Here is a 27,710-nt window from a genome sequence, read left to right as displayed (position 1 = left end):
GTTGTTGAAGCAGTCAAAATAAGTACATTTATAGATTAAGTTTCCTATCTTACATGAATGTGGTTCACAGGGCCCCAAAACAATTACAGTAGAGACATCAAAAATCACCGGTCATAGATAACCATAAGAAATATAATAATGATGGAAAACCTTGAACTATTACAAGAGTTATCAAAATGTGATACAGAGACATGAAGCGAGCAAATGCTATTGAAAAAATGGCACCAATAGAATTGCTTGTGGTAGGGTTGCCACAAACATTTAATTTATTAAGACACTAATCTGTGGAATGCAATAAAGCAATGTGCAACAGAAGGAGGTATGCGTTTAATTAATGTGATAGTGGAGGTATGTAAAAGTTGCCAAGGAATAGACAAAATGTAGTATATTATAGGGTGGGTAATTTTTTTCTTGCACATTTGAGGGCAGTCTGTCAGATTGGAGAGGGCATTCCAGGCAAAGAGTACAATTTAGGCAAAGACATCACCATATGAAAGAAAGAATATTATACATTTTGGAAACGGCAAGCCCATCTATGTGGATGGGATGGGGGAAAAGTGTCTTTCTAAAAGATGAACACACACTGGTTTATCTAAGGCCAGATTAAGAAAAGCATTCTATGTCATGATCAGGAATCTAGATTTATACTATAGAAGTCAAATAAAATCATCCACAGGCACAGGCATAAAAATTTTTATTTCAGACATTTGACTGTGTTGCTGGTGGGGGTATTTAGAATCAACAGGAGTGCAAAGAAAGTTACTGATATAGTCAAGTGAGAAATGATATTAACTCTAAAAACAGGAATGGATTAAAGGCAGTTTGACAATAGAAAAGAGTAACTTGTTGATCACTTAGGTAATGTGAGTGAGGGATAGAAAATAATCAATGTTAACTCTAGATTTCTGGCTTGGATAGCAGTGTGAAATCTTTAGTATGTTTAGGTATCTACGATGCTGCAGTCCATGGGGTCACGAAGAGTTGGACATGACTGAGTGACTTCACTTTTGCTTTTATGCATTGGAGAAGGAAATGGCAACCCAATCCAATGTTTTTGCCTGGAGAATCCCAGGGAAAGTGGAGCCTGGTGGGCTTCCATCTATGAGGTCACACAGAGTCAGACACAACTGAAGTGACTCAGCAACAGCAGCAGCAGCAGGTAAGTATCACATTCATCTTCTTTGAAATAAATAGTTGAGGGTATTGGCAAAAAGATTGCTTTCTATTCACAGAAGAAGTTTCAAAATTAGAGTTCATAACTAGCATAATAGATTCAAGAAGCTGTAACCAAGCAAGATCCTATGGAGCCTTCCCAGGATGTCCTCTACCAGATTGTTGCTTATAGAACATCTTTAGTTTTGCAGGCCTCCCCTGAGCCTGGCTCGAGAGTTTATAATTGAAAAAAAAAAAAAAAAAAGTGAATATGTGGTTAGAAAAATAGCAGTTGGTAATGATGATATACTTTTAAATAACATGTCAGATTATAAAATTTATACATCCTGCTTTAACTTCCTAGGTATTCTAAAAAAAAAAAAAAAAATAGCAGTGGGGCCAGGAAAACTAGTAAGATTTTTAATGCTTATTTTTTAAAAGAAGTACTAAATCAGCTATATAATAACTACAGTCTTTAGCTCTTTTCTGAAGGACATAGATAACAATTTCTGAACCATATACCTGAGTTATTTTGCCGATAAAAATCCTCAGCAGATGGAAAGAGTTAACTACATGATGACCATGAGACATAATACTCAGACTGGTTGGAACCAGAGGGCTGAGGGTTGAGATTCATAAGGGACCATCCTGTTACTTCAGTTCAGTTCAGTTCAGTTCAGTTCAGTCGCTGTCGTGTCCAACTCTTTGCGACCCCATGAATTGCAGCACGCCAGGCCTCTCTATCCATCACCATCTCCCAGAGTTGACTCAGACTCACGTCCATCAAGTCCGTGATGCCATCCAGCCATCTCATCCTGGGTCGTTCCCTTCTCCTCCTGCCCCCAATCCCTCCCAGCATCAGAGATTTTTCCAATGAGTCAACACTTCACATGAGGTGGCCAAAGTACTGGAGCTTCAGCTTTAGCATCATTCCTTCCAAAGAAATCCCAGGGTTGATCTCCTTCAGAATGGACTGGTTGGATCTCCTTGCAGTCCAAGGGACTCTCAAGAGTTTTCTCCAACACCACAATTCAAAAGCATCAATTCTTCGGCGCTCAGCCATCTTCACAGTCCAACTCTCACATCCATACATGACCACAGGAAAAACCATAGCCTTGACTAGACGGACTTTAGTTGGCAAAGTAATGTCTCTGCTTTTGAATATACTATCTATGTTGGTCATAACGTTTCTTGCAAAGAGTAAGCGTCTTTCAATTCCATGGCTGCAGTCACCATCTGCAGTGATTTTGGAGCCCAAAAAAATAAAGTCTGACACTGTTTCTACTGTTTCCCCATCTATTTCCCATGAAGTGATGGGACCAGACGCCATGGTCTTCGTTTTCTGAATGTTGAGCTTTAAGCCAACTTTTTCACTCTCCTCTTTCACTCTCATCAAGAGGCTTTTTAGTTCCTCTTCACTTTCTGCCATAAGGGTGGTGTCATCTGCATATCTGAGGTTACTGATATTTCTCCCGGGAATCTTGATTCCAGCTTGTGTTTCTTCCAGTCCAGTGTTTCCCATGAGATACTCTGCATATAAGTTAAATAAGCAGGGTGACAATACACAGCCTTGACGTACTCCATTTCCTATTTGGAACCAGTCTGTTGTTCCATGTCCAGTTCTAACTGTTGCTTCCTGACCTGCATACAGATTTCTCAAGAGGCAGGTTAGGTGGTCTGGTATGCCCATCTCTTTCAGAATTTTCCACAGTGCATTGTGATCCACACAAAGGCTTTGGAATAGTCAAGAAAGCAGAAATAGATGTTTTTCTGGAACTCTCTTGCTTTTTCCATGATCCAGCGGATGTTGGCAATTTGGTCTCTGGTTCCTCTGCCTTATCTAAAACCAGCTTGAGCATCAGGGAGTTCACAGTTCACGTATTGCTGAAGCCAGGCTTGGAGAATTTTGAGACTTACTTTACTAGCATGTGAGATGAGTGCAATTGTGCGGTAGTTTGAGCATTCTTTGGCATTCCCTTTCTTTGGAATTGGAATGAAAACTGACCTTTTCCAGTCCTGTGGCCACCGCTGAGTTTTCCAAACCTGCTGGCATATTGAGTGCAGCACTTTCACAGCATCATCTTTCAGGACTTGAAGCAGCTCAACTGAAATTCCATCACCTCCACTAGCTTTGTTCATAGTGATGCTTTCTCAGGCCCACTTGACTTCACATTCCAAGATGTCTGGCTCTAGATTAGTGATCACATCATCATGATTATCTGGGTCATGAAGATCTTTTTTTTTACAGTTCTTCCGTGTATTCTTGCCACCTCTTCTTAATATCTTCTGCTTCTTTTAGGTCCATACCATTTCTGTCCTTTATCGAGCCCATCTTTGCATGAAATATTCCCTTGGTATCTCTAATTTTCTTGAAGAGATCTCTAATGTTTCCCATTCTGTTGTTTTCCTCTATTTCTTTGCATTGATCGCTAAAGAAGCCTTTCTTATCTCTTCTTGCTATTCTTTGGAATTCTGTATTCAGATGCTGATATCTTTCCTTTTCTCCTTTGCTTTTGACCTGTCTTCTTTACACAGATATTTGTAGGGCCTCCCCAGACAGCCATTTTGCTTTTCTGCATTTATTTTCCATGGGGATGGTCTTGATCTTTGTCTCCTGTACAATGTCACGAACCTCATTCCATAGTTCATCAGGCCCTCTATCTATCAGATCTATGCCCTTAAATCTATTTCTCACTCCCACTGTATAGTCATAAGGGATTTGATTTAGGTCATACCTGAATGGTCTAGGGGTTTTCCCTACTTTCTTCAATTTAAGTCTGATTTTGGCAATAAGGAGTTCATGTTCTGAGCCACAGTCAGCTCCTGGTCTTGTTTTTGCTGACTGTATAGAGCTTCTCCATCTTTGGCTGCAAATAATATAATCAATCTGATTTCAGTGTTGACCATCTGGTGATGTCCATGTGTAGAGTCTTCTCTTGTGTTGTTGGAAGAGGGTATTTGCTATGACCAGTGCATTTTCATGGGAAAACTCTATTAGTCTTTGCCCTACTTGATTGTGCATTCCAAGGCCAAATTTGCCTGTTACTCCAGGTGTTTCTGACTACCTATTTTTTTATTCCTATTACTTCACCACCAACAAATTAGAAGAAAGTCAGATATTCTGCAGCCTTTCCCCCCAAGTTGCCTTTAAAAACTCTTCCTTAAAACCCATGAGGGAGTTCAGGTCTCTTGAGTGCAAGCCACCACTTCTCTTTACTTGGTCTTGCAACAAACCTATCTGTGCTTCAAACTCTAAAGTTTCAGATTGTTTGGCTTCACTGTGGATCTCACATACAAACTTGGGTTTAACAATGATTTGATCAGAGATCTATTCCTTTTCTATTTCTCTTAGCCATTCTGTTGGCTGTTTCCAGCTATGAGGTCACCTTATAGTTCAGAGTTGGTACAAGAATTTAAATTTTCATATCTATTCAGTTCAGTTCAGTTCAGTCACTCAGTCGTGTCTGACTCTTTGTGACCCCATGAATCACAGCACACCAGGCCTCCTTGTCCATCACCAACTCCCAGAGTTCACTCAGACTTACATCCATCGAGTCAGTGATGCCATTCAGCCATCTCATCCTGGGTCGTCCCCTTCTCTTCCTGCCCTCAATCACTCCCAGCATCAAAGTCTTTTCCAATGAGTCAACTCTTCACATGAGGTGGCCAAAGTACTGGAGCTTCAGCTTTAGCATCATTGCTTCCAAAGAAATCTGAGGGCTGATCTCCTTCAGAACGGACAGGTTGGATCTCCTTGCAGTCCAAGGGACTCTCAAGAGTTTTCTCCAACACCACAGTTCAAAAGCATCAATTCTTCGGTGCTCAGCCTTCTTCACAGTCCAACTCTCACATCCATACATGACCACAGGAAAAACCATAGCCTTGACTAGATGGACCTTAGTCAGCAAAGTAATGTCTCTGCTTTTGAATATACTATCTAGGTTGGTCATAACTTTTCTTGAAAAGAGTAAGCATCTTCTAATTTCATGGCTGCAATCACCATCTGCAGTGATTTTGGAGCCCCAAAAATAAAGTCTGGCACTGTTTCCACTGTTTCCCCATCTATTTCCTGGGAAGTGATGGGACTGGATGCCATGATCTTCGTTTTCTGAATGTTGAGCTTTAGGCCAACTTTTTCACTCTCCACTTTCACTTTCATCAAGAAGCTTTTTAGTTCTTCTTCACTTTCTGCCATAAGGGTGGTGTCATCTGCATATCTGAGGTTATTAATATTTCTCCCAGCAATCTTGATTATGTAGGCTAAAAATGGAATGAGAAAAAATGGGGGAAAAGTCAATGATGCACCATTCTTACTCTTTTTAAGGAGCTTCCTTTAGAACTTTATATAACTTTCTAGTTATATATTTCATCCATCAGACCTGAGTCATTGCACCACACCTAGGTATACCATACGTGTGTGTGTGTGTATGTGTGTGTGTGTTAAGTCACTGCTTCAGTCATGTCCCACTCTTTGTAACCCTCTGGACAGTAACCTACCAGGCTCCTCTGTCCATGGGATTCTCCAGGCAAGAATACTAGAGTGGGTTGCCATGTTCTCCTCCAGATGCTGACTCCTTATTTGGTAAGAATGTGCATATATTCAGTTTAGAGTCCTGCTCCTAAAACAGAAAAGGAGAATGTGGGAACAACTGTTGGTCTCAGTAACAAATACAGGAAACTTGGGCAGGAAAGAATATAATATCTTATCTAGATATTTAAACTGTACAAAGCCTACTAAATGTTATGCACAGAAGGGAGCCTCAGTAAAAGCTTTATTTTGAGCCATTTTTTCCACATGAATTTTTCCTTTATCATCCTTGAGTCTTCATTTGTTTTGTTTTGTGAAGTCAAGTCACTCAGTTGTGTCTGACTCTTTGCGACCTTATGAACTGTAGCCCGCTGGGCTCCTTTGTCTATGGGATTCTCTAGGCAAGAGTACTGGAGTGGGTTGCCATTTCCTGCTCCAGGGGATCTTCCCAACCCAGGGATTGAACCTGAGTCTCCTGAATTTCAGGCAGGTTCTTTACCCTCTGAGCCATCAGGGAAGCCTGTTTTGTAAATGCTACCAAATATTTAAACCAAGGTCACATTTTTTTTTTTTTTTTTGAAAAATTGCAATATTTTACCTTTGTTTCTTGGTTGTTCCAAGGGTAGAATTTAGTTTGGACTTTTATGTATGTTTTGAGGGGCATTGATGGAACTATAAAGTTGGGCATAGAGTTAAGAATGAGAGTACTTCATTCTACTTAATTTTTGAAATATGTTCCCTACCACTGGCACCACAGAGACACAAATCAAATGCTACTTCTTCTTTGCTTTACTAAACTATATCTTCATTCTTTATTGTAAATAGAGCTGTTTGACTTTTGTTGCAATCTTCATGTTTTCTGTTTGTTTGTTATGTTTTACTTCCACTTCCAAGAAAGAAAACAACTTTATCTTTTTCTCAGAGGAGGAAATATTATAGCATTTTCTGCATAAAAGGTTTATGATTTAAATCCTTGTCTACGCTGATGAAAATGTACAGATACATATTTGTTGAACACATGTTAAATTCTCAGCAATAGTAAACAAAGGATTTCAGTGTTTAAGCTGTCAGTAAATTTCCCCATAGAACGTGTCCCAAAGGTGTAACAGGAATAAAAGTATCAAGGTGATCTGTTTTACAGGAGTCATTATTATAAAGTTAACATAAGAGTCTTCTTAAAATCAGTGCCTGGATGTGTGCATGGCTGAGAAGCTTGGGGTAACTACATTGGACAATCTCTCTGCCTCCCTGGTAGATGATAGCATTGCATGACTCAGACGGCATGTAAGGGTGAAACTATGTGACCAGTTTGGGTCAAAGAGTTTTCAGTGACTGTGAGAAACATCATATAATTACTGGTGAAAGGCTCTCGGGAGAGCTCTCTTCTCACTATGGAAGAAACTGAAGAACTTCAAGATGATAGCAAAATAAACTTCCTAAATCATGAGGGTTATATAACATGAATAAGGATCAAATTGTTAGGAAGTTACAATAGGAAAAGGGAGTCCAGAATGGCTGTGGCTAAAAGACAAGAAAGGGAAAAGCCTGCGAAAATAGAACAAAGGAAGTTCCAAGGAGCGGAAGAGGACCTCAGGTAGAGCAAACAGCAGTCCTGGCTAGCCCAATTTACATAGGGCAGGTCCAGGGAGAGGAGAAAAAAACACATAAAAAGAGAAGCCAAAGGGCCGGGGATCTCTCTCTTTCGCTCTCTCTCTCCCTCTTTTCTCTTTGCATCTTTTGGGTCTGCATGCCCTCACTCCTCGAGGATGCATTTTCCTTCATTTTCTGAATAAAACCGATCTGTAACATGAAACTGTAACACTGGTCCATCCAAGAGCTGTAACGCTGTTCCGTTGCTTCACATTTTTGTTATGATGAGACACAACTGAGGAAATTAAACACTCCCCCGACAAAATCAAATTCCCTCTTTTTACTATTGTTGTTGCTATTGTTACTGTTACCTCAATACAATCTGTCCATCTTGAATAAAACAGATCTCAATGATCTTTGTTTTTAAAGAATATGAGGAAACAACCATGGAACAATAGGTGGTATTTTGCTGTTAGTTTACCAAGAAAGCCTGTTTGCTGGAAGTGACCTAATTCACTACATGTGAGAGATTAGATGTTGGGATTTCATAATGGGATTGCTTGACTGGAATTCTTATATACAAAAAAAAAAAAAGAGAGAGAGAGATTCCTATTGTCTTTATATGATAACCAGACTCCCCATCTCGGTTTTCAAAACCCTCAACACTGGCTACAGCCAACTTACCCTAATTATCCCACAAATTCCCACTGTTTCTGCTCAACTAATTGCTACATTAATTAGCATATTCTACATTAATTCCCGCTTTTATGCTTTCACCTGGGCAGATGCCTTCACCTTTATTGCTTTCTCTTTTCCCTTCTTTATAATTATATCCTGCAGGAATATAAGTGGAAATGATAAAGACCTCTAGAAAATCTCTTCTTAAAAATAATGAAGAAATTGCAAAATGGTAAACAGCACTTAGGCAATCTAACATTCTGACATTTGTCTGATTTTTTGTCTGTCTCAGGGTACTCATGGGCTAAAGTTTAGACTTTCCCTAACCAGTTGAGGTTCAGGCTTTTCCTAACCAGTTGAGGTCAGAGACTTAAACATGAATTGCCCATTTGGCCCCAGCTTCTATTTCCTCAGAAAAGGATGTTATCCTTGGAGGCCATGGAGTAAAGGCTAAAGCCTAAATTCTGGGCCACTGGAAGCCCAGGCCCCCTTGCTGTGAATCTGGGGACTGACTGATCAGATTCTACTGCTGTCTTCTTGTAAAAAAGAATAACCAATGGATGAATGATGGATAAATGGAGAACCATGAATGCACAGTACTGTGCACATATGTGTGCACACAAATCTCTGGGTGGAAACATTTCATGATCATGAGAGCCTGCAGAATATTAACTGAAAATGTCAACTACAGGCTTGCAGCATTTGTTCAAGGAAAACAGCTAAATCTTGATAAGGAGAGTAGGGTAATAGCATTTTAACTTATCTTTTCCATACTCGTCTTTTCAACTGCTAGGTAACATTATGCACCAACAATTGCATCCATGTAAAAACAAGCAGCAGCTGACCAGAACAAGAAAAAGTGAATTTGGAGCCCCTTTATAGCCTCATCTCAGAGAACTGTCATTATTTAGCCTGGGTGGTGATTCACTGGAAAAGCACATTTTCAAGATTTCCTTTATTAGGGCTTACTTGGAACTTGCTCAATGAGAAAAGTCTTTTCCCAGGAATGTCTGTCAGCACTTATAAAAGAAATCTTAACTTCACTCATGCATGAGGCAGGGCATAACAGTTGGGAAAAACCATAGGTTAACCAAAATGCTTAAAACTTGAGCAAGTAGCTATTCCTAGGAAGTTTGAATATTTGTGATGAATTCCTTATAATCTAGAAAGCCATATACAAGTATAGGACTATATCCTACCAATTAAACAACTAGGAGGGATCTAAGAAGTTGCTTTCATTGTGATGCTGAGTTTCTGTGCAAATAGAGAGTGAAGGTTGAAGCTGAGTGGTAAACTGCCTCTATCTTTGGTGAAGGTGTGTCCCAATATGCACTCAGAACTCCTCATCAAAGGCACAGAAACTCACTGCTTCCAAAAGTTTAAGAAAATCTGTCTCCAAGCATTAAGGTAACTGAGCAGAAATTTCAATGGCCACACATGTTTAAGACTACATGTATTATAGAATTAAATCAGTATATCCACTAAACTTGAGAAGAACAGAGAAATAACTCCAGGAAATGAACAGATGGAACCAAAGCAAAAACAATGCCCAGCTGTGGATGTGACTGGTGATGGAAGAACAATATTGCATAGGAACCTGAAATATTAGGTCACTGAATCAAGGCATACTGGAAGTGGTCAGACATGAGATGGCAAGAATGAACAGTAACATTTTCAGAAACAGTGAACTAAAATGGACGGCAATGGGTAAATTTAATAGTCATTCAGATGACTATTATATCTACTACTGCGGATAAGAATCCCTTCAGTTCAATTCAGTTGCTCAGCTGTGTCCCACTCTGCAACCCCATGAATCGCAGCACACCAGGCCTCCCTGTCCATCACCAACTCCCGAAGTTCACTCAGACTCACGTCCATCGAGTCCATGATGCCATCCAGTCTTTTCCAATGAGTCAACTCTTCACATGAGGTGGCCAAAGTACTAGAGTTTCAGCTTTAGCATCATTCCTTCCAAAGAACACCTAAGGCTGATCTTCAGAATGGACTGGTTGGATCTCCTTGCAGTCCAAGGGACTCTCCAGAGTCTTCTCCAACACCACAGTTCAAAAGCATCAATTCTTCAGTGCTCAGCTTTCTTCACAGTCCAACTCTCACATCCATACATGACCACAGGAAAAACCATAGCCTTGACTAGATGGACTTTGTTGGCAACGTAATGACTCTGCTTTTGAATATATTCTCTAGGTTTGTCATAACTTTTCTTCCAAGGAGTAACTGTCTTTTAATTTCATGGCTGCAATCACCATCTGCAGTGATTTTGGAGCCCAAAAAATGAAGTCTGATACTGTTTCCACTGTTTTCCCATCTATTTCCCATGAAATGGTGGGACCAGATGTCATGATCTTCGTTTTCTGAATGTTGAGCTTTAAGCCAGCTTTTTCCCACTCTCCACTTTCACTTTCATCAAGAGGCTTTTTAGTTCCTCTTCACTTTCTGCCATAAAGGTGGTGTCATCTGCATATCTAAGGTTATTGATATTTCTCTTGGCAATCTTGGTTTCAGCTTATGCTTCTTCCAGCCCAGCGTTTCTCATGATGTACTCTGCATATAAGTTAAATAAGCAGGGTGACAATTCACAGCTTGATGTACTCTTCCTATTTGGAACCAGTCTTTTGCTCCGTGTCCAGTTCTAACTCTTGCTTCCTGACCTACATACAAAGAATCCCTTAGAAGAAATGAAACAACCCTCATAGTAAACCAAAGAGACCAAGATGAAGTACTTGGGTGCAGTTTCAAAAATGACAGAATGACCTCTCTTCATTTCCAAAGGAAACCATTCAGTATTACAGTAATCCTAGCCTATGCCACAACCACTAATGTTGAAGAAGCTGAAGTTGAATGGTTCAATGAAGACCTACAAGACTTTCTAGAACTAACATTAAAAAAAAAAAAAAAGATGTCCTTTTCATCATTGGAGAGTGAAATGAAAAAGTAGGAAGTCAAGAAATACCTGGAATAACAGGAAAATTTGTCCATGGAGTACAAAATGAAGCAGAGCAAAGGCTATCAGAGTTTTGCCAAGAGAATACACTAGTCATAGCAAACATAATCATCCAACAACACAAGAGAAGATGCTACACATGAACATCACCAGATGGTCAATACTGAAATTAGATTGATTATAGTCTTTGCAGCCAAATGTGGAGAAGATTTATAGAGTCAGCAAAACAAGACTGGGAGCTGACTGTGGCTCAGATCATGAACTCCTTATTGCCAAATTCAGACTGAAATAGAAGAAAGTAAGGAAAACCACTAGACCATTCAGGTATAACCTAAATCAAATCCCTTACGAATATACAGTGGGTTCAAGGAATTAAATCTGATAGAGTGCCTGAAGACCTATGGATCGAGGTTCATGCCATTGTACAGGAGGCAGAGATCAAGACCATCCCCAAGAAAAAGAAATGCAAAAAGGCATACAGTTGTCTGACGAGGCTTACAAATCGTTGAGAAAAGAAGAGAAGCTAAAAGCAAAGGAGAAAATGAAAGATACACCCATTTGAATGCAGAATTCCAAAGAAGAGCAAGTAGAGATAAAAAAGCCTTCCACAGTGATCAATGCAAAGAAATAGAGGAAAAGAATAGAATGCGAAAGACTAGAGATCTCTTCAGGAAAATTAGAGACACCAAGGGAAAGTTTCATGCACAGATGAGAACAATAAAGGACAGAAAGAGCACTGATATAACATAAGTGGAAGATATTAAGAAGAGGTGGAAAGAATACACAGAAGAACTATACAAAAAAAATATTCATGACCCATATAACCACGATTGTGTGATCACTCACCTAGAGCCAGATATCCTGGAGTGTGAAGCCAAATGGCTTTAGGCAGCATCACAATGAACAAAGCTAGTGAAAGTGATGAAATTCCAGCTGAGCTATTTCAAGTCCTAAAAGATGATGCTGTAAAAGTGCTCCACTCAATATGCCAGCAAATTTGGCAAACTCAGAAGTGGCCACAGGACTGGAAATGGACAGTTTTCATTCTAAGCCCAAAGAAAGACAATGCCAAAAAATGTTCAAACTACCACACAGTTGTACTCACTACCACAATAGCACAGACTGCTCAAAATTCCACAAGTGAGGCTTCAACAGTATATGACCAAGAATTTCCAGATGTTCAAGCTGGAAAGGTAGAGGAACAAGAGATCAAATTGCCAACAGCCATTGGATCATAGAAAAAGCAGGAGAGTTCTAGAAAAACATCTACTTCTGCTTTGACTGTGTGGATCACAATAAACTGTGGAAAATTCTTCAAGAGGTGGGAATAACAGACCACTTTACCTGCCTCATGAGAAATCTATATGCAGGTCAAGAAGCAAAATTTAGAACTGGACATGGAACAACAGACTGGTTCCAAATTGGGAAATGATTACAACAATGCTGTATATTGTCACTCTGTTTATTTTACTTATATGCAGAGTACATCATGTGAAACACAGGGCTGGACAAAGCACAAGCTGGATTCAAGGTTGCCAAGAGAAATATCAATAACCTCAGATATGCAGATGACACCACCCTTATGGCAGAAAGTGAAGAGGAACTGAAGAGCCTCTTGATGAAAGTGAAAGAGGAGAGTGAAGAAGCTGGCTTGAAACTCAACACCCAAAAAACACAGATCATGGCGTCTGGTCCCATCACTTAATGGCAAATAGATGGGGAAACAATGGAAACAGTGAGAGACTTTATTTTCTTGGGCTTCAAAATCACTGCAGATGGTAACTACAGCCATGAAATTAAAAGACACTTGTTTCTTGGAATAAAAGCTCTGTCAACCTACGCAGCATATTAAAAACAGAGACATTACTTTGCTGGCAAATGTCCATGTAGTCAAAGCTATGGTTTTTCCAGTAGTCATGTATGGATGTAAGAGTTGGATCATAAAGAAAGCTGAGCAAGGAAGAATTAATGCTTTTGAACTGTGGTGTTGGAGAAGACTCCTGAGAGTCCCTTGGACTGCAAGGAGATCCAACCAGTCAATCCTAAAGGAAATCAGTCCTGAATATTCATTGGAAGGACTGATGCTGAAGCTGAAAATCCAATACTTTGGCCACCTGATGTAAACAACTGATTCATTGGAAAAGACCCTGATGCTGGGAAAGATTGAAGGCAAGAGAAGGGGATGACAGAGGATGAGATGGTTGTATGGCATCACTAATTTGATGGACATGAGTTTGAGCAAGCTGCCGGAGTCAGTGATAGGCAAGAAAGCCTGGTATGTTGTAGTCCATGGGGTGGCAAAAAGTCAGACATGACTGACCAACTGAACTCAACTGAATTGATCCACTAAACAAACTACAGTGTCAATAACAGCATCAACAGCAAAGGGTAACAGGAACAATTCCTGGGGTGAGGGAAGAACTTTATTTCCATATTTAATTCACAATATTTTATAGAAGGTTTAATTTTCAACAAAAATTATGAGATATGTAAATACACATAGAGAATTGCAAGTAGTAGATCAAACAGAAAAAACAAAATCTATTAACAGAAATTATCCCTGAGTAGGTAAAAAAAAAAAAAAAGAACTTAATAGAAAAAGCCTATAAATGGATTATATTAGACAGTTCAGTCGCTAGTCGTGTCCAACTCTTTGCGACCCCATGGAGCCCCCGAAAATATTGTCAGCCATTGTTTCCACTCTTTCCCCATCTATTTGCCATGAAGTGATGGGACCTGATGCCATGATCTTAGTTTTCTGAATGTTAGGCTTTAAACCAGCTTTTTCACTCTCCTCTTTCACTTTCATCAAGAGGTCTTTAGTTCTTCTTTACTTTCTGTCATAAGGGTGGTGTCATCTGCATATCTGAGGTTATTGATATTTCTCCCGGCAATCTTGATTCCAGCTTGTGCTTCTTCCACTCCAGCGTTTCTCATGATGTACTCTGCATACAAGTTAAATAAGCAGGGTGACAATATACAGCCTTGACATACTCCTTTTCCTATTTGGAATCAGTCTGTTGCTTCCTGGCCTGCATACAGGTTTCTCCAGAGGCAGGTCAGGTGGTCTGGTATTCCCATCTCTTTCAGAATTTTCCACACTTTATTGTGATCCACACAATCAAAGGCTTTGGCATAGTCAATAAAGCAGAAATAGATCTTTTTCTGGAACTCTCTTGCTTTTTCCATGATCTAGCGGATGTTGGAAATTGGTCTCTGGTTCCTCTGCTTTTTCTAAAACCAGCTTGAATATCTGGAAGTTCACGGTTCACGTATCGCTGAAGCCTGACTTGGAGAATTTTGAGCATTACTTTACTAACGTGTGAGATGAGTGCAATTGTGTGGTAGTTTGAGCATTCCTTGGCATTTCCTTTCTTCGAGATTGGAATGAAAATTAACTTTTGCCAGTCCTGTGGCCACTGCTGGCATATTTAGTGCAGCACTTGCACCACATCATCTTTTATGATTTTAAATAGCTGAACTGGAATTCCATCACCTCCACTAGCTTTTTTCATATTGATGCTTTCTAAGGCCCACTTGACTTCATACTCCAGGATATCTGGCTCTAGGTGAGGTCAGGAGCAGCAGCTGCATGACAGCACAGGAGCGGCCAAGAGGAGCTACCGCACACCCAAGCTCAGGGACAACAGTGGAGAGGAGCTATCCCATGTCCAAGGTCAGGGGCAGCGGCCGAGAGGAGCTACCCCACATCCAAGGTAAGGAGCAGTGGCTGTGCTTTGCTGGAGCAGCAGTAAAGAGATACCCCACGTCCAAGATAGAGAAATCCACGTAAAATGATAGGCACTGAGAGAGGGCATCAGAGGGCAGACAGACTGAAACCACAATCACAGACAATTAGCCAATCTAATCAAACGGACCACAGCTTGTCTAACTCAATGAAACTAAGCCGTGCCGTGTGGGGCCACCAAAGACAGAGGGATCATGCTGGAGAGGTCTGACAGAATGTGGGCCACTGGAGAAGGAAATGGCAAACCACTTCAGTATTCTTGCCTTGAGAACCCCATAAACAGTATGCTGCTGCTGCTGCTGCTGCTAAGTCACTTCAGTCGTGTCCGACTGTACAACCCCATAGACGGCAGCCTACCAGGCTCCACCGTCCCTTGGATTTTCCAGGCAAGAACTGGAGTGGGTTGCCATTTCCTTCTCCAGTGCACGAAAGTGAAAAGTGAAAGTAAAGTCGCTCAATCATGTCAGACTATTCACGACCCCATGGACTGCAGCCTACCAGGCTCCTCCATCCATGGGATTTTCCAGGCAAGAGTACTGGAGTGGGGTGCCATTGCCTTCTCCATGAACATTACGAACAGTATGAAAAATTAATTATATTAAATACATCCAAATAACCAAAGGAAATCGTGTCTAACCAACCAAAGAGAAATATAAAAATAAAGTGTCCCCAAATAGAGAATATAAATAAAAATATAGAGATTACTCTGAAAAGAAACAACCAGAAATTTCTAAAATTTGTAAATTTGAAATATATAATACTGAAAAAAAATCATAATAGAGGCTTTGACCAGTCAGAAGAAAAAAGTCAGTAAACTTGAAGCTACGTCAACAGAGATCAACCAATCCGAAAAATATAAGGGAAAAACATAAAGAAAAATGAACACAACAGAGTTCTGTGGGTTGCCATCAAGCATATCATAGTACCATAATGGGAGCCTGAGAAGAGGAAAGATAGGAAAAGGCAAAAAGAATATATAAGAATAAATTGGTTGTTTAATTTCTCCAGGAGTTCTTCCCCAGCTCAGGGTCTCTCAGCAAAGAAAACGTAGAAGAGATTCATGGTGAAATTTGGAAGGTTGATTAGAAGAGGCTATATTGGAACCCAGGATGTGCTGTTACTGAGTACAAAAGAGGGCAGCTAAGAAACTCAGTCAGAAGTGTTTCTAGTTTATTTGCAAAGTTGGATTCTACTTATTGTTGTTTATATACAATACATAGAATTACTGCTTTGAGAAAACAGTAAACAAGAGTTTTGTACCATATGAAAAGTAGAATAATCCACTTATTTCACTCTTATTTAAGTAGATAAACCCATCATGCAATGAGGAAAAGCTGTGAATAACCATAGTAACAGACACTGGAGATTTTGATACAGTCAAGATATTCTCTTTCCAAATTTTAAACATAGTCAAGTCTTCCCACTTTTTGGTAATCCACTAATGCCTTAAATCCTAAGTTTATAAAATAGTAAGATTTTAAAAACCTCTTTTATTGTGTGATATAGGAAAAAATAGAACTTTTAAATGATTGCCTCTATTCCCTGGTGGCTCAGATGGTAAAGAATCTACCTGCAATTCAGGAGACCTGGGTTTGATCCCTGGGTCAGGAAGATCCCCTGGAGAAGAAAATGGCAACCCACTCCAGCATTCTTGCCTGGAAAATCCCATGGTCAGAGTAATCTGATAAGTTACAGTCCATGGGGTCACAAAGAGTTGGACATGACTAAGAGACTTCACTTCAATACTGAGAGCCATTAAAGATGTGGTAGAGTTATACTCATATTTTCCCAAAGGACATTTAAAAGTAGATAATTTTATTAGCCCCCTGAATGAGCTAGATAATTAATTAGGTATCCTAATGTGATTTATTAATAGGTGCTCAGTATTAAATAACATCAGCCTTTTTCCATAGGGAATTAATATGTATTCTGAGCAATCAGGAATGAGCAAGATATGAAACAAATGATGTTTTGGTAGCAAATGAAATCAGTTATAATAACTTTACATAAATAAAACTACTTTTAAGCCTTTCCTTGAGTTGTATTTGTGTCTCTCCAAGGCAGGGTTGTACTGCTCTGCTCTTGTGGAAGGCCAGGGGTGAGAGAACACTGATTACATTTTCAATAATCTTGAATGGCTCATATGAATCTTATTATATGTTACACTTTGGTAACTGAGATAAAAAGCAACGTAGTAGAAGTCATCATTTAGCACAAAATATTAACTGATATAAAAAAAATTGCCTGGTAAAAGCCATAATTATCAGAGAGGGGCCAGAGTCTGCAGACTTCTTTTCAATGCCATGTTTTATTATAAGAGACTTTAACACTTCATAGGGAGAAAAATAAGTCAGAGAGATGGCATTTATTTTTGGGGTATAAATGTTATATTTTGATTTTTATTTTATGCCCATGTACTGTTTATGGAAATATGTTTCCTTGTGTTTTCCTATTCATAAATAGTTTTTGTTAGAGCAGTGATTTTTTAAAATTATTTTTTACTGGATTATAAGATATGCAGCTTCAATCCCTGGGTTGGGAAGATCCCCTGGAGGAGCACATGGCAACGCACTCTAGTATTCTTGCTTGGAGAATTCCCCACGGACAGAGGAATCTGGCAGGCTATAGACCATAGGGTTGCACAGAGTCAGACAGCACTGAAGCAGCTTAGTACATAATACGCAGTTGTTTTCCAATGTTGTGTTAGTATCTGCTGTATAGCAGAATGAGTCAGGCATTGTTGTTTTTAGTCTTTAAGTCCTGTCCAACATTTTGGGACCTCATGAACTGTAGCACACCTGGCTCCTCTTTCTCCACAATCTCCCGGAGTTTGCTCAAATTCATGTACTTTGAGTCAGTGATGTTATTTAATCATCTCATCCTCTGCTGTCTCCTTCTCATTCTGACTTCAATCTTTCCCAGCATCAGGGTCCTTCCCAATAAATTGGCTCTTTGCATCAGGGGGCCAAAGTATTGGAATTTCAGATTCAACATCAGCCCATTCAATGAATATTCAGAATTGATTTCCTTTAGGATTGACTGGTTTGATCTTTGTAGTCTAAGGAACTCTCAAGAGTCTTTTTCCGACCAAAATTCAAAAGCATCGATTCTTTGGTGCCCAGCTTTCTTTATGGTCCATCTCTGACATCTGTACGTGACTACTGGAAAAACCATATTCTTGACTATAGAGACCTTTGTCAGCAAAGTGATGCCTCTGCTTTTTAATACGCTGTCTCACTTTGTCCTAGTTTTCCTTCCAAGGAGTGAGCATCTTAATTTCATGGCTGCAGTCACCATCCAGGGATTTTGGCCAAGAAAATAAAACCTCTCACTGCTTCCACTCATTGTCCTTCTATTTACCATGAAGTGGTGGGGCTGGATGTCATGATCTTACTTTTTTGAATGTTGAGTTTCCAGCCAGCTTTTTCACACTCCTCTTTCATCTTTATCAAGAAGCTCTTTAGTTCCTCTTCACTTTCTGGCATTAAAGTGGTATCATCTGCATATCTAAGGTTGTTGATATTTCTCCCAGTAATACTGATTCCAGCTTATGATTCATCCAGTCTGGTATTTTGCATGAGGTACTCTGCATAAAATTTAAATAAACAGGGTGACAATATATAGCCTTGTGCTCCTTTCCCAATTTTGAACCAGTCAGTTGCTGCTTCTTGACCTGCATGCAGTTTTCTCAGGAGACAGGTGGAGTGGTCTGGTCCTCCCATCTCTTTAAGAATTTTCCACAGTTTATTGTGATCCACCCTGTCAAAGGCTATAGTGCAGTCAGTGAGGCAGCAATGTATGTTTTTCTGGAGTTCCTTTGCTTTCTCCTTGATCCAATGATTGTTGACAACTTGATATCTGTTTACTCTGCCTCTTTGAAACCCAGCTTACACACCTGGAATTTCATGGTTTACATACTACTGAAGCCTAGATTTAAGGATTTTGAACATAACCTTATAAGCATGTGAAATGAGTGAAGTTGTATGGTAGTTTGAACATTCTTTGGTATTTCCCTTCTTTGGGATTGGAATAAAAACTGACCTTTTCCAGTGCAGTGGCCACTGGTGAGTTTCCCAAATTTGGTTAAATATTGAGTGCAACACTTTAACATCATCATCTTTTAGTTTGAAATACCTCAGTGGGGATTCCATCACCTCCAGTAGCTTTGCTGATACTAAAGCTTTCTAAGATCCACTTGATTTCATATTCCAGGATGTCCAGTACTAGATGAGTGCAAACACCATCATGGTTATCTGGGTCATTGAGACCTTTTCTGTATAGTTCTTCTGTGTATTCTTGCCTTCTCTTCTTAATCCCTTATGCTTCTCTTAGGACATTACCATGTCTGTTCTTTATAGTGCCCATCTTTGCATGAAATATTGCCTTGATACCTCCAACTTTCTTGAACAGATTTCTAGTTTTACCCACTCTATTATTTTCTCATATTTCTTTGCATTAGCCACTTTGAAGTCTTTCTTATCATTCATGGCTCTTTTCTGTAACTTTGAATTCAGTTGGCTATATATTTTCCTTTCTTTCTTCCCTTTCCCTTCTCTTCTTTCCTCAGATACTTATAAAAGCTCCTTAGAAAACTACTTTGCCTTCTTATATTTCTTTTCTTTGGAATTGTTTTAGTCAGTGCCTCTTATACGATGTTACCAACCTCTGTCTACAATTTTTCAGGCTTTCTGTATACTAGATTTAATACCTTGAATCAATTTGTCACCTCCACTGTATAATCATAAAGGATTTGATTTAAGTCGCCCCTAAATGTGCTAGTGATTTCTCCTACTTTCTTCAACTTAAGCCTGAATTTTGCAATAAGTAGCTCATAATCTGAGCCACAGTCAATTCCAGGTTTGTTTGTTTGTTTTTGCTTACTGTATAGAGCTTCTCCATCTTTCGTTCAGTTCAGTTGCTCAGTCGTGTCTGACTCTTTGCGATCCCATGAATCACAGCACACCAGGCCTCCCTGTCCATCACCAACTCCAGGAGTTCACTCAAACGATTGTCCATCAAGTGAGTTGTGCCATCCAGCCATCTCATCCTCGGTCATCCCCTTCTCCTCCTGCCCCCATTCCCTCCCAGCATCACAGTCTTTTCCAATGAATTAACTCTTTCCAGGAGGTAGCCAAAGTATTGGAGTTTCAGCTTCAGCATCAGTCCTTCCAATGAACACCCTCGACTCATCTCCTGTAGGATGGACTGGTTGGATCTCCTTGCAGGCCAAGGGACTCTCAAGAGTCTTCTCCAACACAACAGTTCAAAAGCATCAATTCTTCCGCACTCAGCCTTCTTCACAGTCCAACTCTCACATCCATACATGACCACTGGAAAAACCATAGCCTTGACTAGACGGACCTTTGTTGGCAAAGTAATATCTCTGCTTTTCAATATTCTCTCTAGGTTGGTCATAACTTTTCTTCCAAGAAGTAAGCGTCTTTTAATTTCATGGCTGCAATCACCATCTGCAGTGATTTTGGAGACCCAAAAAATAAAGTCTGACACTGTTTCCACTGTTTCCCCATCTATTTCCCATGAAGTGATGGGACCAGATGACATGATCTTCGTTTTCTGAAAGTTGAGCTTTAAGCCAACTTTTTCACTCTCCTCTTTCACTCTCATCAAGAGGCTTTTTAGCTCCTCTTCACTTTCTGCCATAAGGGTGGTGTCATCTGCATATCTGAGGTTATTGATATTTCTCCTGGCAATCTTGATTCCAGCTTGTGTTTCTTGCAGCCCAGCGTGTCTTGTGATGTACTCTGCATATAAGTTAAATAAGCAGGGTCACTACATACAGCCTTGACGTACTCCTTTTCCTATTTGGAACCAGTCTGTTGTTCCATGTCCAGTTCTAACTGTTGCTTCCTGACCTGCATACAGGTTTCTCAAGAGGTAGGTCAGGTGGTCTGGTATTGCCATCTCTTTCAGAATTTTCCACAGTTTATTGTGATCCACACAGTCAAAGGGTTTAGCATAGTCAAGAAAGCAGAAATAGATGCTTTTCTGGAACGCTCTTGCTTTTTCTATGACCCAGCGGATGTTGGCAATTTGATCTCTGGTTCCTCTGCATTTTCTAAAACCAGCTTGAACATCTGCAGGTTCACAGTTCATGTACTACTGAAGCCTGGCTTGGAGAATTTTGAGCACTACTTTACCAGTGTGTGAGATGAGTGCAACTGTGCGGTAGTTTGAGCATTATTTTGCATTACCTTTTTTTGGGATTGGAATGAAAACTGACTTTTTTCAGTCCTGTGGCCACTGCTGAGTTTTCCGAAATTTCTGGCATATAGAGTGCAGCACTTTCACAGCATCATCTTTGAGGATTTGAAATAGCTCAAGTGGAATTCAATTAACTCCACTAGCTTTGTTCGTAGTGATGCTTTCTAAGGCCCACTTGACTTCACATTACAGGATGTCTGTCTCTAGATTAGTGATCACACCTTCATGATTATCTGGGTCATGAAGCTCTTTTTTGTACAGTTCTTCTGTGTATTCCTGCCACCTCTTCTTAATATCTTCTGCTTCTTTTAGGTCCATATCTCCATCTTTAGCTACAAAGAAAATAATCAGTCTGATCTCAGTATTGACCATCTGGTGATGTCCATGTGTAGAGTTGCCTCTTGTGTTTGTTGTAAAAATGTGCTTACTGTGATTATCATGTTTTCTTGACAAAACTGTGTTAGCCTTTGCCCTACTTCATTCTGTACTCCAAGACCAATCTTGCCTGTTATTCTGGCTATTTCTTGACCTCCTGCTTTTGCTTTCCAACCCCCTATCATGAAAAGGACATCTGTTTTTGGTACTAGGCCTTATAGGTCTTCATAAAAGTGATCAGCTTCTTCAGCATTACTGTTTGGGGTATCGACTTGATTTCTGTGATGTTGAATGATTTGCCTTAGAAAGGAACTAATATTTTTTTTCTTTTTTGGGACTGCTTCCAACTATTGCATTCTGGACTCTTGTTGACCCTAAGGGCCACTCCATTTCTGCTAAGAAATTCTTGCCCACAGTAGTAGATATAATGGTCATCTGAATTAAATCCACCCATCCCCATCCATTTTAGTTAACTGATTTCTAAGATGTTGATGTTCATTCTTGCCATCTACTGCTTGACTGTGTCCAATTTACCTTGATTCATGGACCTAACATTCCAAGTGCTATGCAGTATTGCTTTTATAGCATCAGGCTTTCCTTTCACCACCAGATACATCTACAGCTGAACCTCATAACTAGTTCGTCTCAGCTGATTCTTTTTTTTTTTTCTTGATTTGTTTTTATTTTTTTTATTGAAGGATAATTGCTTTATAGAATTTTGTTGTTTTCTGTCAGACCTCAACATGAATCAGCCATTGGTACACATAAATGCCCTCCCTTTGGAATCTCCCTCCCATCAACCCATCCCATCTCCCCCCCACCAACCCACCCCTCTGGGTGATACCCCGAGGAAACCAAAACTGAAAAGAGACACATGTATCCCATTGTTCACTACAGCATTTTTTTTTTTTTTTCTGAAACTATTAGTAATTGCCCTCAGCTATTCCAGAGTAACATTTTGGACACCTTCTGACCTGGGAAGCTCATCTTCCAATGTCGTATATTTTCCCTTTTCATGCTGTTCATGGAGATCTCCAGGCAAGAATAATGGAGTGGATTGTCATTTCATCCTCAAGTTGGCTGCCTTCTGTCAGAACTCTTCACCTTTACCTTTCCATCTTGGGTGGCCCTGCAAGGCATAGATTCTAGCTTCATTGAGTTAAGCCAGCCCTTTGCCATGACAATGCTGTCATCTATGAGCCATTTATATGCACTCATCTCCCACTTCTGAATTGCTCACCCATCTAGGTCACTGCAGACTAGACTTCTGCACTCTAAACAGAGGATCCTCATTAGTTATTTATTTTATACAAGCTTCCCTCAACTCAGTCAGTCAAGAATCTGACTGAAATGTGGGAGACCCAGGTTCAGTTCCTGGGTCAGAAAGATCCCCTGGAGAAGGAAATGGCAACCCACTCCAGTATTCTTGCCTGGAGAATCCCATGGACAGAGGAGCCTGGCAAGCTACAGACCATGGGGTGTGAGTTGTACACAACTTAGCACTAAACCACTGCCACCAGTGTATATATGTCAGTTACAATCTCTCAATTCATCCTGCCATCTACCTTTCCCCCTTGGTGTACATACATTTAATGTTCATGTTTTTGTCTCTATTTCTGCTTTGAAAAGAGGTTCATATGTATCATTTTTCTAGATTCCACATATAAGTAGCATCATGAAGTATTTGTTTTTCCCTTTCTGACTTCAAGCTTCCATGTCTTGGCTACTGTAAATACTGGAGCAATAGTGTAAATATCTTCTTGAATTATGGTTTGTTTTTTTTTTCCTAAGTTATAATCCTAGAAGTGGGATTGCTGGGTCATATAGTAGTTGTATTTTTAGCTTTCTAAGGAAAGTCCATACTGTTGTCCATAGTGGCTGTGCTAGTTTACATTCCCACCAACAGTTTAAGAGGTTTCCCTTTTCTCCACACCCTCTCCAGCATTTATTGTTTGTAGACTATTTTATGATGGCCATTCTGGCCAGTGTGAGGTGATATCTCACTGTAGTAGTTCTCTAATAATTAGTGATGTTGAACAGCTTTTCATGTGTTTGCTGAGAGCATCAAAATTCTTAGTGAAAGGTTTTGTGTATCTTCAGTTGTCAAATGGATGACAACTAAATGTTGAGATATGTTTTCACAAAACAGGCTGTTAAGGGTCTCCTAATGGGGATGCAAATCTCAACATTCCAGAATTACCTTTGGCGAAGTGACAGCTACAAAGATAAAGAAAATAATCTTTTTTTGGCAACTGTTCATCTCTCTTTTATCTCTCCCCTCTTTATTCATGCCAAATTCTCAAAATTCCATATACTTTTCCCTACAGATTACCTAAACTGCTATTTTATTTACTTTTCTTTCTTTCTTATTTTTCCTCAGTTAGCTAACTATGCTCACCTGGAAAATAATTTACAAGCTTACATCTTTTCAGTGTACTTTACTTTTGTTATATTTTGCAGATACTGAGGTGTTTTAAACAAATTGAGGACATGTGGCAACCTTTCCTCTCGCAAGTCTGTGGTTGTCATTGCTTCAATGGCATTTGTTCACTTTGTGTCTCTGTGCCATATTTTGATTATTCTGGCAACATTTCAAGTTTTTCAATTATTTTTATATTATTGTTATGATCAGTGATCTTTGATGTTACTGTTGCAATTGTTTTGGGGCCCCACAAACCACACTCATATAAGACAGCAAACAGTTGATAAATATTATGTGTGTTCCATATTCATCTCTTAATTGCTACTTTAAAAAATGATGACTTTAGTTTATGGAAACAAAAATTACTGGTGGATTCCTATTTCACACAGATCAGGTGAAAATATCTTTGACAAAAGAGTCCTTTCCAAAATACATTTATATCTAAATTATAAAATGTGTGTGTGTGCATAGTTGCTCAGTCATGTCTGACTCTTTGTGACCCCATGGACTGTAGTCTACCAGGCTCCTCTGTCCATTGGAATTCTCCAGGCAAGAATACTGCAACGGGTTGCCATGCCCTCCTCCACAGGATCTTCCCAACACAGGAATTGATCCCATGTCTACCACATTGCAGGCAGATTCTTTACCATCTGAGCCACCAGGCAAACACACATTACAAAATAGATAATTACAAAATATACATTCTCTTTATTTTTCTGAAGCTATAACTAAGTTTCCTTTTTTATTTTATAAATTATGTATCTCAGCAGGTGAAGGTGTCTTGACCTGCAGTTATTCCCAAATGCTTTACTACCTGGTGAAGCCACAGCACCAAAATATTCTATTTCATTTCACAATCTAAAATTTCACTGTCTACTCAACTGGAATAAATTGTTCTCTATTTTGTTCTATTTAATTCAATAAATAATTGCTGAGGTAGTCCCTAAGATCTACAATAAATGCTGGAATACTAGTAAAGAAGAGACATTCTCTTCCTGCCACTGCTCAAGTTCACTGGTAGAGACAAACAGATAAACAGATTTATGGTCTGATGTGCTTTTGAAGACAACTGAGTGCAGAGTGCAGTTGCTATGCACAGGGGGCCATGGCTACATATGTTGGTTCAGAGGAGAATTATTCATTTCAGTGGAGGTTTCAGAGGGAAGATTCTATAACTCTTAGGATCATTCATGGTGGGTGTGACATTTACACTCAGTATATCCGTGTCAATTTATCAGCAATATCAGGCCTCCAAAATACAGGATAACTTCTATCTTGTATTAAACTGCTGCTTTTTTTTTTTTTTTTCCAAAACATATAGGTTAAACCTTTCTCCATTTTCTGACTTGTCAAGAAAAAGAGTATGTATAAGAAGAGAAGCAAAGACATAAAACTTTCATAAAGATTCTTTTGGATCTTCTAAAAATCCACACTTTGTTAATGCATTGTGATGCTCTCAAAGAAACTGATCACAAGGTAGAATTTGGACCAATTTTTACTTTAATTTATACTGTGTGAGTCTTTCTTTTTCAAAACCTAAATAAGTTTTGAAAGGAAAAAACCATTTACTAGCACACAGAGTAGGAAGCTTATTTTTTGTATTCGGGTTTTCCTTCAAAAGGAAAAAATATATATAACTAAATGCAATTTTTAAGTTTTTCTAAGTGACACATGGAGAAAGCAACGGCACCTCACTCCAGTACTCTTGCCTGGAAAATCCCATGGACAGAGGCACGTGGTAGACTGCAGTCCATGGGTGGCAAAGAGTCAGATACGACTAAGCGACTTCAGTTTCTCTTTTCACTTTCATGCATTGGAGAAGGAAATGGCAACCCAGTCCAGTGTTCTTGCCTGGAGAATCCCAGGGACGGCCGAGCCTGGTGGGCTGCCGTCTATGGGGTCTTACAGAGTTGGACACTACTGAAGCAACTTAGCAGCAGCAGTAGCAGCAGCAAGCAGCAAACAAAGGTCTTTCTGAATTCAAAAGATTTATAAACCATCATGGAGCTCATTTAGAAATGTAATCAATCCAGTTCTCCTATTACTTGATTATATTTGAGGTGCCATTTTATACTTGTTTCTCTTCTATCCCACCTTTTTTGCCCAATATTGTTTCTCTTAGGTGCCAGCAGTGAATTCAAAATTTTTGTTCACGGTGTGATGTAAGTAATGTTTTGCTCACTATTTATTACACTTTTCTTATTTTTTAAATGTGCTGATATTTGTATTTCATTTGCTCATCTTTTTAAGTCATAATTCTCACTTGGTATATTTATTAAAAAGTTGCAAAGAACATTTATAATATTTAAGTAATACTTTTGAAAAAAAAGTCTTCCTTTACATGACGCATAACAATACATGCATAAAGGTAAAACTAATACATAGATAACATCTTAAGATTAGTAAGTTAATATAGTGAGGTCATTGATAAAAGATTAATATAAAGTTCCTCACTCTTAGTAATTAAGCAACTAGAAAACGAAAAAGGAAAATACAATTTACAATAATAACAAAATTCTAATTATTGAGAATAAATTTAAAAATAAGTATTCTAAATCTCTACACACAAAAGTAACCATGCAATTGAAGTGAAAGATATTTAAAAAACCTAAGTAGGTAAAGTTTTATACAATGTTAAGGTATTGAGGGACTGAATACTAGAAAAATAATTCTACATAAAACAAGCTATGAACTCCATATATAGATAAATTGCAGCATATTTTTAATAAAAATTAGCACATATTTTAAAATTTATGTAGAATATGTAAACTTTTGTGTCTGGATTTTTTCACTTAGACTAATGTTTATGAGTTTCATCCAAGTTGTAGCAGGAATAGTATTTCATTCATTTTAAAACTTTGAAAAATATTCCATATATGTATATATTACAATTTAAAAAAATCAGTTCATCAGTTGATAAGTGTTTCAACTGTTTCCACTTTCAACTATTATAAGTAGTCCTTCTATGAACATGCATACATCTATTTACCTATATTTCTTTGAATATGTTCTCCATTTATTTGGATATAGATATAGGAGGGGAATTAATGAGTCTTACAGTTATTTTATGATTATATTTTTGAGTCACCAATAGTCACCAAACTCTTTTCACAGCTGTGGAGCCATTTTAGATTCCTAACAGCAATATTCAAGGGTACTCATGCCCACCTTTCCTATCACTCTCTCTCTCTCTCTTTATATCAACCCTAGTAAGCATAAAGTTGTACCTCATTGTTGTATTCATTTTCTTTTGCTTAATGATTAATAATGTTGAGAATCTTTTCATATTCTTATAAGGCATTTGGTAACTTTTAACTGTAGTGTTTGTCTTTATATTGTTCAATTTTAAGCATGTATACTATCATGTAAGAAACAAATCGTTAGTCTAGGTTCAATACAGGATACAGGATGCTTGGGGCTGGTGCACTGGGATGACCCAGAGAAATGATATGGGGAGGGTGGTGGGAGGGGGGTTCAGGGTTGGGAACTCATGTACACCTGTGGTGGATTCATGTCAATGTATAGCAAAATCAATACAATATTGTAAAGTAAAAAAATAAAATTTAAATTAAAAAAAAAAAGAATTCTTTACATATTCTGAATGTTATATATACCCATATACACACACATAATTTCAAAATATTTTCTCATACTTTGTAGGCTGTATTTTTACTTTCTTGATAATGTCATTTGACAAACAAAAGTTGTTTAATTTGGATGATGCCCACTTTACCTCTTTTTCTTTTTGCTGCTCATGTTTTTGGCCTTAGTATCCACAAATTCATTGCCAATTCCAAGGTCATGGGTGTTTATTTATATGCTTCTTTTCTCCTTCATCAATGTTTTGACTATTCAAGTCTCCTTGAGACTCCATATTAATTTGAGAATCAATTCAATTCATCAAAAGGCCACTAGAATTTTTATTGGGATTGCATATTTCCATGCATTGTTCAAAATAGATAAGTAAATAAAGACAGGATATTAACTCATGGTTGCCAGGGGATTGGAAGAGGGTAGGATGGGGAGAAACTGC

This window comes from Budorcas taxicolor, chromosome 2 (genome assembly GCF_023091745.1).
Source record: "Budorcas taxicolor isolate Tak-1 chromosome 2, Takin1.1, whole genome shotgun sequence".
NCBI lineage: Eukaryota > Metazoa > Chordata > Mammalia > Artiodactyla > Bovidae > Budorcas > Budorcas taxicolor.
This window is presented reverse-complemented; position numbering follows the sequence as displayed.